At 45.3% G+C, this 15,050-nt stretch overlaps 1 protein-coding gene across 8 annotated transcripts in view; it reads right to left on the reverse strand.

The window, feature by feature from the left end:
- The window catches only part of PDGFB (platelet derived growth factor subunit B), a 36,995-nt gene extending 29,266 nt beyond the window's left edge, over nt 1–7,729 (reverse strand). For 2 of the 8 annotated variants that reach the window (XM_039514383.1, XM_039514409.1), the window contains exons 1-3: nt 7,648–7,719; nt 4,176–4,264; nt 73–125 (exon numbers count right to left, since the gene is read on the reverse strand). The gene's annotated coding sequence lies outside the window, so the exon portion shown is untranslated. Of the gene's footprint in view, nt 1–72; nt 126–4,175; nt 4,265–5,639; nt 5,825–7,647 lie in introns of all 8 variants that reach the window. The other 6 variants (XM_039514391.1, XM_039514398.1, XM_039514375.1 and 3 more) reach the window with 6 other exon arrangements.
- Nucleotides 7,730–15,050: the final 7,321 nt, after the last annotated feature.

Raw genomic sequence — 15,050 nt, forward strand, 5'->3', positions numbered from 1 at the left:
GTTTCCTAATTGGGTGGGGCTCACCCCCACCCCCCCAAACAGCCATCCCACCCTCAGTTCCCCTCCACTCACCGTCCTCATGTCCTTCGTCCATCCAGCAGCAGCGGCAGAGAAAAGGAAGCCTGCTGAACAAGAACAAGGGTAAAAATAGCCCCGGCAGTTACTCAGCTCCTGAGAACATGATAACATGACTCATGATGTGAAGTAAAAATGAGGAGCGAAAAACAAAAGTGATCATTTCATCTCCCCCTTCCCCCTCCCCCGCATTATTATTTTTCATGACTAAAGAGAAAACTAAATATCAATTGTGTCCCTTTTATGCCAGTGGAGTCCCTTTTATGCCTGGTTAATAGTCCTGGAGGCTGAGGGCCAAACTCATCTATAGTGTAACTCCAGTGAAGCCACTCACGTTACACCTGAGATGAATGTGACCCAGAGGGTGAGTTCCTGCTCTCATTCTGATTTTACACTGGCGTAACTAACTCCACTGACATCAGTTCTGGTTTCTACCTGTGTGAGGGAGGTTGGAATCAGTCCCTCCAGGCCTGACCTTGTTTGCGTCCATTTCAATCTGCAGTGACTCCACTGACTCCAAAGGAGCTGGGGTCAGATCTTGATCGCATTTAAAATAATGAAAGAAGCTCCCTGGGACTTTACTGGGACCAGGATTTGGCCCTGCCTTCAGCTTTACAGTGGTGTAGCTGAGCTCAAGATGCCACGCTGAAGTCCTGTTTACCAGCAGCAGAAGTGACAGTGCTAGCTGTGCCCGTGCTCTGTTCCCTGCCTGTGTGGCTCGAACCCACTCTCAGGGAAACACCTCTAGCCCCTGAGAGGGCAGTGGGTTAATTTCCACAGCCCATTCAATACTTGGCCCCTCTGCTGAGTCTGCCGACAAGAGGCCCAGTTAGCGTCAGCTGGGTTGGCGGTGGTTTTGTGCCTGCTGCCCTCTGTTCCCACAGAATGCTTTATTCTGCCTGAGTTTTGTACACTCTGCTTCCTTCCCCAGCCTGAAGAAGAGCTCTGTGTAGCTTGAAAGCTTGTACCTTCTGCCAACAGAAGCTGGTCCTGTAATAGATATTACCTCCCTTTCCTTGTCTCTCTCATATCCTGGGACCAACGGGGATGCCGCAAACAACATAAATTCTGTACACACATAACCTGCACTGAGATCCCCAAGGGTAAAGTGTGTGATATAGCAAGATATGGCACAATGCAGGATAGTGGGGGCACTTGATATCTATCTTGCAGGGTATGTAATGAGGAGAGAGTTTAAAAATAGACTCAGAGCTGAAATGCAGGAAAGAGAGAGATGGTTATATTGAGAAATTGGTATATGTGTCCTACATACCTATGGTCTGATTCTCCAGTGTCTTGCACTTTGTATAATTATTTGCACCTATGCAAAGTGGGTGTAGAATGCTACCAGATCAGATTTCTCCACTCACTTGCACCAGGCAAAGTGCAAGGCATTGGAGAAGCAGGCCCACAGTGAACAGCATCTCACCAGCATGATACTATCAGTTAGTTTACCTCAGGAGCATGATAAGAGGGAAGAATGTCAATGAAATAGCAAGCTTTACACAGCAGCATATCTGGGGCTGCACCCAGAGTCTATTCCAGGGACACAGGAATCCAGCTCAGATTCCCTCCCACCCCCCAAGGGCTGCACCCAGAATCTGTTCCAGGGGCACAGGAATCCAGCTCAGATTCCCCCCCAGGGCTGTACCCAGAATCTGTTCAAGGGGCACAGGAATCCAGCTCAGATTCTTCCCCACCTCCTAAGGGGGCTGCACCTAGAGTCCCTTGTAGGATGAATATATTATTTTCGTTACAATTCTGTCCCACTCTTAGGAGCAGGAATAAATGGGCAGCCCCAGATTTCTCTGCCCCCGCCCCTCCCCAGCCACTTCCACTCTGGTAACGTCCACACACCATTCTGCATACGTTCTTACATTGAATCCCTGCCTGCGTTTATCCCCTGCCCCTAGAAGGTAACAATAATCCATAAACGCCCCCACACACACACACACACCTACAACAGACTTTGTCTGGTATGAGTCACTGTCCAAGGACAAAGTACAGAAGTGTTCCAGGTCCAAACCTCCCCCTCAATGGTTACCCTAATACCCTGTGACAGCATCACTAATACAAAGCCTCCCACCTACCCAACCCAGGACTCTTTGACTGACAAACCCCCCAGAAAGCACACTTGACTGGCCTAATATGCCCCTCCTCCACCCCTGGTGTGCCCAGACAAAGTGGCATCTCTTAGGACAAAGCTTTTTGAATAGATTGCCTGCCCTCTGCCCTCTCCCAAACAATGAGAAATCAAGGAATATTGTCCTCAGCTGAATAAAAAGATCTAAATATAGAGTGTCTGATGTATTCTTGGTTTCCTGCCCATGACTCCCCTCCCGTCCCCTCCTCCCCCGCCTCCCTCCTCACTGCTTCTCGCTCACTCATGCTAATCTCACACCCCAGCACAGAGGGTTTCAGACTGGGTGAGATCACCACAAAGACCCCCTTTCCCCAGTGATGAGACAGAGGGGATTTCCAAGGTTGATTCTGTCCCCTCCTGTTTCTGTGGCATGCGGGGGAATGTCAGGAGCCACCGCTATTGGCCATCAGGAGGTACATAGCTCTGTTAGGTATGTATGGGAGAGAGAGAACCTTTCTCTTCAAGGTTGCCATTTCCTCCTCCACTCACTACTGCTCTGGTCCTGGGCCACCCCCACAGCTCTGCCAGGGTACCTCACCCTGTGTGCAGCACTCTTTTGTACTCCAGACCCCGGCGCCTCTGCGTGCTTACGTGCAGCAACCCCTGCTATTCTAAGACTAGGAACCCTATACCTAGCTGCACTCACAGCACATCAGTTTTAGTTCTCCCACTCCTTCTAGTCTCCTGAAAAAGAAGTGGCTGATATGAGAAGAACATACAGTATCTCACAACAAGCAAGCAAGTGGTCGCAGAAGAACTGGGGCAGGGTACCAAGTGATTTGCTGCCCATGTTTTAACCAGAGACTCCCACCAACATTTTCTCCTTTAGCTTGTGATAACCGGGGTGTATGTCAGTGTCTGAAGGATCTATTAATTTGTTTCCTATTTAAACAAAAATGCTTTCCCATAACCACAACCAAGGAGGAGCCAACACCTCTGCAAACAAACTTGTCTGAACTGCACATGCAAGAAATGTTAATCTTTGGTTCTGAAAAAACAGAGGCAGTGCATTGATAGTATCGCTTGGTGTCATTTGTCATTTGGTGCAGGAGAATCAGCTATATCTTTCCTAGGAGATGTTTTTGAACATACCTGATGCTTGGAGCAGTCTGGGGTATGACAGTGCATTTGTTCGGCAGAAGTATTTGTGTAAGCCCCTGGGACAAAGTCCAGCTCTGGCAGTGGCAGCAGTATCCAGGGAGTGGGTGAGCTCTATTAGATGCAGGGCGATCTCTTCAACTCCCCCTTTGCTTTGGCCAAATTTAACAAGAGCCCCCTCTGGCATATCACTGGTTTCTGTCCCCTTCTCCAATTTCCTTTCTAGTGTGGTAAGCAGGTGGAGAATGGCTTTGAATCCAGCCAGACCCTCCTACGCCTCACGCTCTTTCTGTGGCTGTATAATTTGGCAGGGGGTGTTCTTGTTTTTTCTTTTTGCCAAGAATCCGGGGGCAGGCTCTTTGGAATGTTGCTTTTGTTTGCCAAGGCTGGTGTGCCAAATGCAGCAGAGGCATTGGGGGAAAGCACTGGATCCCCACAAGGAGCGGCAGAAGAGGGAGCAGGATAGTAGCAACTATAGTCTGAGACACAGGGGGAAAAGAACCTAACTAGGTTGTGCAGGGGGTTGGGAATGATAAATGGGACATGGGGGACTGGATGCTTAGCGGATCAGAGTGGGAACCTGGCATCTTTTACTCCTAGGTTATGAGTTCAATTCCCATCCCAAGTTGGGAGGACTGGATGACTCAGGGAATCAGAGATAGCAAATGGAAATGTTCATCTCTGAGTCTCCAAATCTGTGCATGGCTGCCAGAAGGCATCAGATCACTGAGTGTATGGTGGAGAGGGAAAACTAGCAACCAGGGCTACCAGAGACAAAGCCTCCTAAAATAAATTAAATTGACATCATTAGTTATTTGCATGGCAGGACATCCCCAATTCTCTAGAGTGTAGGACCTACCATCTCACACCAGCAGGGTGCACCATCTGGGACTTGGATATTCACTCACTGAGCAGCCAGATGGGGGAGATTTGAAAGCCAAGCCACACCTGAGCAACAAACAGTTGGATTAGCTAACGTTTCCCAATCTCATCTACCTCTCCCTAGAAGGAGAGAGGGAGGGAGGGAGAGAGAGAGAGAGAGAGAGAGAGGCTGCCTCCACCCCTGCAGCCTATGCCAAGTAATCTTTATTTTTAAATTCACAAACAATGACCTAGCAGCTGCTCCAAGACTGGCTTTTCTATAACTGGGTGGAAATTATATATATATATTAATTAGCTCATTTGAGCTAAATTTCCCTTCCCACCATTCAACATTAAGGACAGATGCCAAAATTACCCCAATCCCTTTTCCCCATCACCAGCCAGCAATTAGAAGATTTCAGAGGTCCAATTTTCCCATTCCTTCACTTTGTTCTGTCCCCTCCTCATTATTTGCATAATGTATATTTGGTTGTCAATTTAAAACACTGTTGTTTATTATTACACATATAGTGCCAGTGTGCTTGGCAATTCACAGGCAAAATGAAAAGACAAGGGGCCAGGTGCTGTTATAATTGAAGCCTGTGGTAAAGATCATGTTGTTTTCAATTGAGCCAGTCAAAATTTACAGGGGAAAAAAAATCACACACAAAAATTTAAATTATTTTTGCAAAAGTTTTGAATTAAAAAAAAACAATCAACCATTCTATTTGCTAGTAAAAAGCAGCCACAAACTTTCACAACAAAATCTCCAAAAAGTTTGCCAAGAATTTTCAACCAGATCAAGCCTTCACCAGGACCAGAATTTGGCACATAGTCCCTTCCTTGAGTAGCTAACAGACAATTTCCAGAGACTAGAGCTTCCCTACATACTGGATCAAATGCATCTCTGATGTAACTCTGATGCCATCACCAAGCGTGATTGTGGCCCAGGACCATACAGGATAGATCTACGCTACTGAGAAAAACCCATGACAGTGAGTCAGTCTCAGGGCCTGCAGCAGTTGACTTGGGCTCATGGGCTAAAACTAGCAGTCTAGATGTCCCCACATGGTCCAAGGCCTGGGCTCCGAGACCTTCCTCCCTCGTTGGGTTTCAAAGCCCAGGCTTCATCCCGAGCAGGAACATCTACACTGCTATTTTTAGCCCTGCAGCCGAAGCCCTGTGAGCCAGAGTCAATTGACTCAGGGCCACAGCTTTTTACTTTGCCTTGTAGACGTACCCACAGCTACCTAAAACGAGCAGATTGCTTGTGGGATACATCCTGTATTCTTGAGGGTTCGATTAAAATTGGTAAATAAAAGGCTCTGCAATTGCAATGTCTTTTGCTTTTGCTTTTTTTTTTTCATTGTGATGACTCCTTAGAAGCATTAGCTTGCTTTTCCTAGCCCATTATTTTTAACTCTTAAGTGAACTAGACGTGGGTGAAAAGTGACGGACTGACCGTCCTGGGCCCGAAGGATGGGATTCTCAAAAGTGATCACAAGTCCCTCTTCTGTTCCTAGAGCACTTTGGCACTTTTGAAAATCCTGCCTTCCAGCTTCTTGTGTATCCCAAAGCAATTACAGCACAGGCAGCAGTAGAGAAAGCTTGTCACATTTTGCCTCCTCTATGACCTGGAGGGACCGCCTGTAAGTGACAGATGTGAGAGGAAGAAAGGCATCAGAACAACCTTTTCGCCGTTTTTTCTTGGTCTTCCGTCCTGATTTCTGAGTCTCACTGGACTGGACATGTTTTCTACCTGAAAATAATGATCCTTCTTCCTAGACTCATTTACCTTTGGAGTCTGAACTTCACTCCAAGGTCAAGGGTTCCCTACAGCATTGCCCCAGGCTCATTGTGTGTGTGTGTGTGTGTGTGTGTGTGTGTGTGTGTGTGTGTGTGTGTGTGTGTGTGTGTGTTGGAGGTGGTGTGGTAGTTTGGGAATTGTTTGATTACCTTGTTTATCTTCTCCAATGTTTGGTAGCCACAATAGAAGGTCAAGTTATACGTAAAGCCCCAGCTCCTGCCTCAGCTACAGGACAAGTGTGAATAGGTCACACTTATCTCAAGAAAACACAGTTCCAGTCACAGCAAGACCCCTGAATCCTGTTGTCAACCTGTCCAGCCTTCCTTTCTCCGTCACCCCCACTCAAGTCTCGCTTAGGTCATTCTGCCCTGCGGTAGTACCAGCCACACTGTCAAGGCTGTTGGAATGTCAGCAATGCCAGCAGGGCAAATAACTTTCTGGTGACAACAGGCCCCCCTCCTTCACTTCTGCTGCTCTCACTGAGTGTGGGACCTGCCACTCAGGGACTGTGGTTAGGTTTGGTTCCAAAATGCCCTGAGCAAAATTCCTCTTTCACCCCCCAAGGTAGCTTCTTGGCACAAGATCTGTTGAGTGGCTGGTCAGGTGAGGTGTGTGTGTGTGTGCGCACGCGCATGCACGCCAATGATTGTTTATGTCTGTCTGTGACTGAGTCTGTCTTTCTGTTTTCATGCATGTTAGTAAGGATTTGGGTATCCCTACATATATGTGAGGCTATGTCTTTATATGGGTCCACACATGACTGCAAGTGAGTCTGTGTACATGTGTGCGTGATCATATAAGCATGTCTGTGTGCATGTGAGATTCTAGAGACAAAATGGGTAAAGTAATATCTTTTAATGGACCAACTTCTCGTGGGGAGAGAGACAAGCTCTCGAGCTTACACAGACCTCTTTGTCAGGTCTGGAAAATGTACTGAGAGATTCTAGACATAGGTATGTCTAGATGTATGAATATATATATATGCATGTGTATGTGTCTGCATGTACAGTGTGTGTGTCTATGCATGTATATATGTGTATGTGTGTCTATACATATTAATCTGAGTTCATGTGTGTTTCTGCATGTATGCGTATACATAGGTGCCCGTGCACCAGTGTACAGTTTTGCCACTAATCTTGTCCTCAGGGAATTGATGCTTCACAAGTCACTGAGTTACATGGTCCTCTTCTTTCCAGCTCAGAGCTCGGAAACTAAAAGCATAATCATTTTTCTTCTTCTTTGGCACATGAATTGAAAGGAGAGACATTAAAAGAAGCAGCAGCTTTACGGATAACCTCCTGCCTTTCCTCATCTTTGGCCCAGGTCCCAACACAAATGCCTATATTGAAGAATGGACAGCTTTCTGTTGTAATCAGCTGCCAGCCAAGCCCCTGGATAAAACTCCCCCTACTTCCCAGCAGACAGACTAAGTTCTATGTATCTCTTCTTCGCTGTAAGGGAGGGCTCAGACCCAAGGTCATGTGCAGGAGCATGAACTGTAGTACATGTAAGGAGAGGGTATGGTGATAAAGGATCTTTGAACCTCACCAAGGTGTGAGCATACATGCACGTGGGCGCTCTCTCTCTCACATACACACATGCACATTTTCTGGGCCATTGGGAAGGGACAGGTGGAGGTTTGCGTAACAGGTATTTCTCTTACCCAGTGTGTAGCAATGGACCCCTCAGGGACAGAGCAGATAAGAGTCAGGGCAATGACTTGTTAATCGGTGACAGGTTTTGCACATTACATCAAAAATGCATTCCCAGCATTCCAAGGCTTTGTGACCTCAGACTGTCCATGCTTTATGGTTCACTAAAGTTCTGTGGGGTGGTCTCTCTCTCTGTCTGTCTCCGTGTCTCTCTCTGGAGAAGCCCTTGAATTCTGGAGGGAGGTTTTTCCTTCTCTCTAAGCCAAGTAAAAAAATAATTTAGAAACGTTGTGACCCTAGGATTAACCATGACAATTGAAGATGTTTTAAGACATGACTGTCTTTGTCCACAGTAAGGGCAAAAGCATGTTTAACGCTGTGTTAGTTTACGTGTGCTAGTTAACACATTTTCCAACACCATGCGCTTTCTCACTATAGACAAGCTCTGAAAACCCTGCATGACCCTAGAGTCACAAGAAACATTTCAGTCCTACCACTGCTCTTTCAGCCTGAGGGCTGAAGGGAATTACTGATCTAAAGAACTACATCAATGCCATTTCTTTGTTTTGCTGATTGTGTTTTTTAGCTCAGGGTTTTCAACTTGGCTTTCAATGGAATGGGAGTCTTTTCCCCTCTGCCTGGTGTTCTCTCACAAGTATTCTAAAGAAGTGGGTTTCATCAGAAGCATTAAAAAGTGGCACCTTACCACCCCCATCCTCTGCGAAGCATCTAAAACCTGAAGCTTTGCTGGCACCATTCTCCATGGGCATTGCATTTCAAGAGACTGGGGGTGGCATACAGAATCTTTCATCTCTGCATTTCTAATCCTGACTACGTTTGGTCACAATCAAATGAGAGTTAGAGGGTGGGCTGGAGCGATGGATTGGAGTCACAAAATGCTTTCCCCAAAGGTGGGGCAAGTCAGAGCTGTGATTTTGGCTCATCCCATTATAGAAATAAGCCCGGATGAAAAGTTTAGATCCCAAAATTCAGGAGTGTTCAGATTTGGGGAGATTTATTTAGACTGTGCTATAATAAAATGATCTTGTGGTCTCATTCTAAGACCAGTAATAATAATAATAATAATAATAATTATTATTATTATTTATATAGCATTTTCCATCTTCAAAATTCTGTACCTAGATTGACTAACTCATCTTCACCGGATTAGGTAGGGAAGTATCATTATCCCCATTTTATACATAGAGGAACAAAGGTCTAAAGTGACACAGATTTAATGTCAGAACCTAGATTATAAATCAGGGGTTTCTGCCTCCTAGTGCCATGTTCAGACAACTCATCTCTGCGGCTTCCCTCATTCCAAGTAAGCCAGATGTCTGCATAAAAGAAAAAGACTGTCACAGTCGCCAAACACTAATTTGCTGCTTGTTGGCAGTCTCGGTAAAGGGATCAAGTACTCAGTGAGCCATGGAGACTGAACTCCACGGTGAACTCTAGAGGTGGTCCCTCTCTGGTAGGGCTGAGGTACACTGGTGGTGTGTGATGTAGATGAGAAGCTTGTTACCGATGCAGTCAGCTCTTACAGGTCATGCAGTGGGTAAACATAGGACTTCAATCTCCGGAGTGGTTGATCTGGCACCTTGCACTGGTACTAATTTTGCAAAGAGCATAGCTAAGCACGGAAGCATCTGTGTGACCCCAGAGAGTTGACACCATGGGGGAAAGCATGAGAAATCAGGTGCAAATGAAAGGCAGGCTCATGGTTTAAATCTTTTTCCAGGCCAACCTCCCCCGCACCCAGCTGTGCTGATGCTAAGCGGAACCCTCTTTATATGGATGAGACTGAGAGCAATGCCTTTGCTGTTGCAAGTCATAAACGGCATTCCTGACTGATTTCAATAGAGCCATTGTCCTGGGGAAAGGTCACCAAAACCAGATTCTCTGCTAGGCTCTGATCTGCAGCAGCAGTGAATATGGAATACATTATTAAAAAGGGTAAACAGGATGACCCAGGAGATTATCGGATTGTCAGTCTAACATCGATCCTGAGCAAGATAATGGAGCAGTTGATACGGAACTCGATTAATAAAGAATTAAAGGAGAGTAATATAATTGATGCTAGTCAGCATGATTTTATGGAAAATAGATCCTGTCAAATTAACTTGATATTTTTTTAATGAGATTACAAATTTGGTTGATAAAGATAATTTTGATGTAATATACTTGGACTTTTATAAGGCATTTGACTTGGTACCATATGGCATTTTGATTAAAAAACTAGAAAAATATAAAATTAACATGACATATTAAATGGATTAAAAACTGCCTAACTGATAGAGCTCAAAATGCAACTGTAAATGGGGTGTGTTTCTAGTAGCATCCTACAGAGATTGGTTCTTGACCCTATGCTATTTAACATTCTTATTAATGATCTGGAAGAAAATATAAAATCATCACTGCTAAAGTTTGCAGATGAGACAAAAATTGGGGAGTGGTAAATAATGAAGAAGACAGATTACTGAAACAGCATGATCTGGGTTGCTTGGTCAGTTGGGTGCAAGCAAACAATGTATGTTTTAATTCAGCTAAATGTAAATGTGTATATCTAGGAACAAAGAATATAGGCCATGCTTGTATGATGCGGGACTCTATCCTGGGAAGCAGTGACTCTGAAAAAGATGTGGAGGTCATGGTGGATAATCAGTGAACACAAGTTCCCAGTGTGATGCTGTGGCCAAAAGAGCTAATGTGATCCTTGGATGAATAAGCAGTGGAATCTCAAGTAGGAGTAAAGAGGTTATTTCATTATCCACCATGACCTCCAAATCTTTTTTGGAGTCACTGCTTCCCAGGACAGAGTCCACCATCATGTAAGAATGGCCTATATTCTTTATTCCTAGGTATATACATTTACCCATTCGGTATTTGGCACTTGTGTGACAGCTGGAATCCTGTGGCTAGTTCTGGCGTCTATAATTCAATAAGGATATTGATAACTTGATGTGTCTAACACAGGGGTGGGCAAACCTTTTGGCCCGAGGGCCACATTGGGGTTGCAAAACTGGATGGAGGGCCAGGTAGGGAAGGCTGTGCCTCCACAAACAGCCTGGCCCCCACCCCCTCTCTGCCCCCTCCCACTTCCTGCCCCTGACTGCCCCCCTCAGAACCCCCGACCCATCCAACCTCCCCTGCTCCTTGTCCCCTAACTGCCTCCTCCTGGGACCCCCCATCCCTAACCGCCCCCTGAGACCCCACCCCCTATCCAACCCCCCTGCTTCCAGTCCCCTGACTGCCCTGACCCCATCCACACCCCTTCCCCCTGACAGGCCCCCTGGGACCCTATGCCTATCCAACCCCCCGATTCCCCACCCCCTGACCGCCCCCCTGAACCTCTGTCCCATCCAACCGCCCCCTACTCCCTGTCCCCTGACTGCTGCCAGGGGCCCCTGCCCCTTATACAACCCCCCACCCCGGCCCTGGCCCACTTACCACGCTGAGCAGAGCATGCAGAGCAGCTGGCTGCCACGCCGGCCGGAGCCAGACATGCTGCTGCTCTGCTTGGCAGGAGCGCGCAGCTCTGCTGCCCAGAGTGCTGCCTGCGCAGCAGCGTGGCTCTGCGCAGCAAGGGGGAACAGCGGGGGAGGGGCTGCGGGCTAGCCTCCCTGGCCGGGAGCTCAAGGGCTGGGCAGGATGGTCTTGCGGGCTGGACGTGGCCTGCGGGCCGTACTTTGCCCGCCTCTGGTCTAACAGCAAAGATATAACATGGTCCAAATGGGTGGAGGTTAAAGCTAGATACATTTAGACTGGAAATAAGGTTTACATTTTTAACAGTGAGGGTAATTAACTATTGGAACAATTTACCAAGGGTCATGGTGGATTCTCCATCCCTGGCAATTTTTAAAGCAACATTGGATGTTTTTCTAAAACATATGCTCTAGGATTTATTTTGGGAAAGTTCTGTGGCTTGTGTTATACGTAGGCTTGGAAGAATTTGATTATCAGTAGACATCAGTAGACACCGATTTCACCCTACACACACAAACCAATGAAAATAATATTTCCATCAATAATATTTGAAATTTACAGATAGGAAAAGCAAGAAAAATGTTCCTTGAGGACTTCTTAGAGTCAAAATCCAGTGATTTAGATTTTTTACCTGGGCTTGTTACAAATGGGCTAGTGAATAAATAGTAAAAACAGGTAAGATTTGTTGATTTAAGGATATTTACTTTGTATATTTTGATGTGATGTTGACAAGTTGTGTTTTAACAGTTTATAAAGCTTTAACTTTTTTAATTTCAACATCTAGTCATTAAATAATTGTCTGGCCCCCTATAATTTCATGCAACCATCAAAATTTAAATCAACACAAATCTACAAAAGTGCTGAAAATAAACATGATTATTGCCCATTGAAATTATAAAAAACTAAAAATTGAATTCTGCCAAGCCTAGTTACACAGGAGATCACACTAGGTGATCACAATGGTCCCTCCTGGCCTTGAAATATATTAACATATGAATCTATTGGAATGATTCAACATGGGGAAATTTAGTAGTGGGGAGGGCAAAGACAAGTGAGGTGATGGAATAGATGAGAGATGATGGAAGATTCAGCGGGCCTTTGGCTTCCCCTTTCATACAGGAAACTTGCAAAAGAGTCTGCTATCAGTGTGGACCTCAGTGATGACTCAGCTTAATTCAGTGGCGTTATGCTTGATTTACACTGGTATAACTCAGCAGAATTTGGCCCTCACTGGAAAAATTCTTACCCCATGAAGTTGGAGACTGGCAGCAAATCAGCTATCTTTGTGAGTCTGTTTTCCCCATAACTGTTTTTCCTTCTATCGTCTGTCCCCTGCAGAGTACTAGGGGGCCTTAATGGAATTTGTATCACAACTAATGGGTAGACTAGGACATCTCTGGTTCAGTTCTTACATTTCTCTATACCCAGGTGAGCACTGTGATTTATGCTCGGTATTTCTGACCTCATGCTGGGTGGTGTTATGATAGAATGCCCTTTGCACAGAACCCTGTCCTATGCGACAATTTAATCTGTCTAGTCCCAGTAAGGGTTTATGCTTAGAAATGTCTGGGATATTTATGTTGAACGTCCATCTAGAATGACTATCCTCAGTTTCTTGAGGTTGAGTCATTTTGTGTTCTGCATCTGAACTCGTCACATTTTGCTTCAGAAAGAGGTCATGTCTGAGTCATATTTACATCAAACTCCACTTCCTGCATCTCCTTCCTTTTGTTGTCTGGAGTTGCTCTTGAAAGCATGCCTCCTATAAGAGGCTGTTTACTGGGCCTGAATTTCATATTTAACAAATAGTTTTGCCGTTTCATGATCATTTTCTGAGGTCTAGGCCATGTTTTGTACAATATTTTGTGTAATATGTCTTCCAACAGCTTATAGTCCACTTCTACCTCCACTAATTTCTGCCCATAAATATATCCATGAAACCACTCATAAACTAAAACAATTGCCAGCATTTTTCCCCAATCTTATCATGGTTCTGTTGTGTTTTAGTCAGTGCTCTGGATGCATATGCCCCTGTGTGATCACCTTGCGTTTAGACAGCTGCTAATCTCTGCAAATTTGCATCCGATGAGATTTTAGACTTTTTGTTAATCTCCATATTTCAGTATTGGTGCTTCTATAACAAGTATTTTCAATTTCCAAAAGATTTCCTCATGCCAGTCATCCCAGTGCCATTCTGTACTGTCTGCAAGACGCATTCTGATTGGACAATTTAATTGTGACAAATTAGGGATGCATTTTTTTAGCTAGGTTAACATGTCTATGCATCTGCATAAGGCCACCTTGTTTGGGGAATCTTTCCATTTGTACTATTGTCTCCACCTTTCTTCAGACTGGTCAAATTTCTTTGTCCCTGAACAGTCTCCAACATAAGCAGAATTTAAACTGGGCGGGAGGCAGGGAGAAGTGCAGAGCTACCCTGCCAAATTCCACCCACAAAATAAACTCCACCCACACCAGCTGCCAAAATGAGACGCCCTCTCACAGTAGATTGTGCAGTTGTTCAGAATTAGGACAGTTCTCACTAGCCTTGCTAATTCCCACTGGACTTTGCCAAATCAAATCTTTTTCTTGCGATAATGTTGCTTTGATCTGGTTATCAGTTATACCATGTAAAATTTTGTCTCTACTTGGACCAGCCTTTCGTTAACTGTTCAGATTCATCTTGCTTTTTAATTCATAGCCTTAGCTGTCTGGCAGCTGATATTTAATAAAGAAAATGTCTTTCCCAAATATTGTTCTTACATCGATCAAAGTCACCTTGAAATTTTGCAATGACTTTGTCTTGCTGTTTGCAGTCCCTTTCTTGCTCCTGTTGGAATGTACTGTAGATCCCCAGTGTCTCTGGGTCTGCCGCATGTAGCAGTGTCGACAATTTCACCTTCTCTGATTGCTTTTCAATACCACCTGTCTCCAGGAGAATATCTATATCGCTGCAACAGCTTCCTCCAGTTCTCTGCCTGGGAGTTCATTTGCTGAATTTCCCAGAAAGATTTCGTTTACTTGTGTTAACTTGTAATCAAGTGGTGACTGGCAGAAGTACTGATAAGAGACTGATCTTTATATCTTGGCCCTAGTCACATGGCATGGGTCAAGATTACAAAGGGTCATTGTCACATGGCAGGGGTCAATATGCACTGACTCTATTGGCTACTGTTACAGGGCTGTGCTCTAATTGGTGCATATATTGAAATGAACAAGGAGTCAAGAGTTGAGACTAGGCCATTTGTTCAGAAAGGGGTGCTTTGGCCACGCTTTGGTATCCAGTAATAAATTTCACATGCCCCCTTCCTCCTCCTCTCTCCTCCCCACAAAGCTCTGATTTTTGTAATTTCCTACCTATTGTAAAGTGCTAGAGCCCCACATTTGATCCTCAGTCACTGGATAAAGAGAGATTTGCCTCTTGACCTGTCATGATCCCATCATAGATCCTAAGAACCTAACACAGAAAAACTGTAGGGTTTGCTACCTTTCCGCACACTTGGCCTGTCAAACACAAGGCTCATGTTGCCAGGCCATGATGCTACATCACAACGTTTAGAAACTCGTGTGATGATAACATTGTACCATGACATCTGAAATAAATACAACAACCTTTTGTGTCCCTTCAAATGGTCATCTTTCAGGACAGAGCTGGGAAATTCTGTTGTGTCCTGTGAATTTTGGGGTGGGCAGCAAGCCTTAAGGGAGGAGGGTTCCCCAATGCTGGGATAGTGGTGTGTGCTGCAAGACAGGACAGAGGTACATTGGCAGTGTCTCTGTGTGTGCATGGTGTGTTGTGTGGAACAGAGGAGCTGTGTGTGCTGTGGGTCAGAACCGAATACCACATAGCCAGAGTCGCTTGCAGGTGACAGGGAGAGAAGGGAGGAGGGAGGGCCCTCTAAGAAACAACAGTGCATTGAGTCCGCCA

This window comes from Mauremys reevesii, linkage group 1, assembly GCF_016161935.1.
Source record: "Mauremys reevesii isolate NIE-2019 linkage group 1, ASM1616193v1, whole genome shotgun sequence".
NCBI classification, from domain to species: Eukaryota; Metazoa; Chordata; order Testudines; family Geoemydidae; genus Mauremys; species Mauremys reevesii.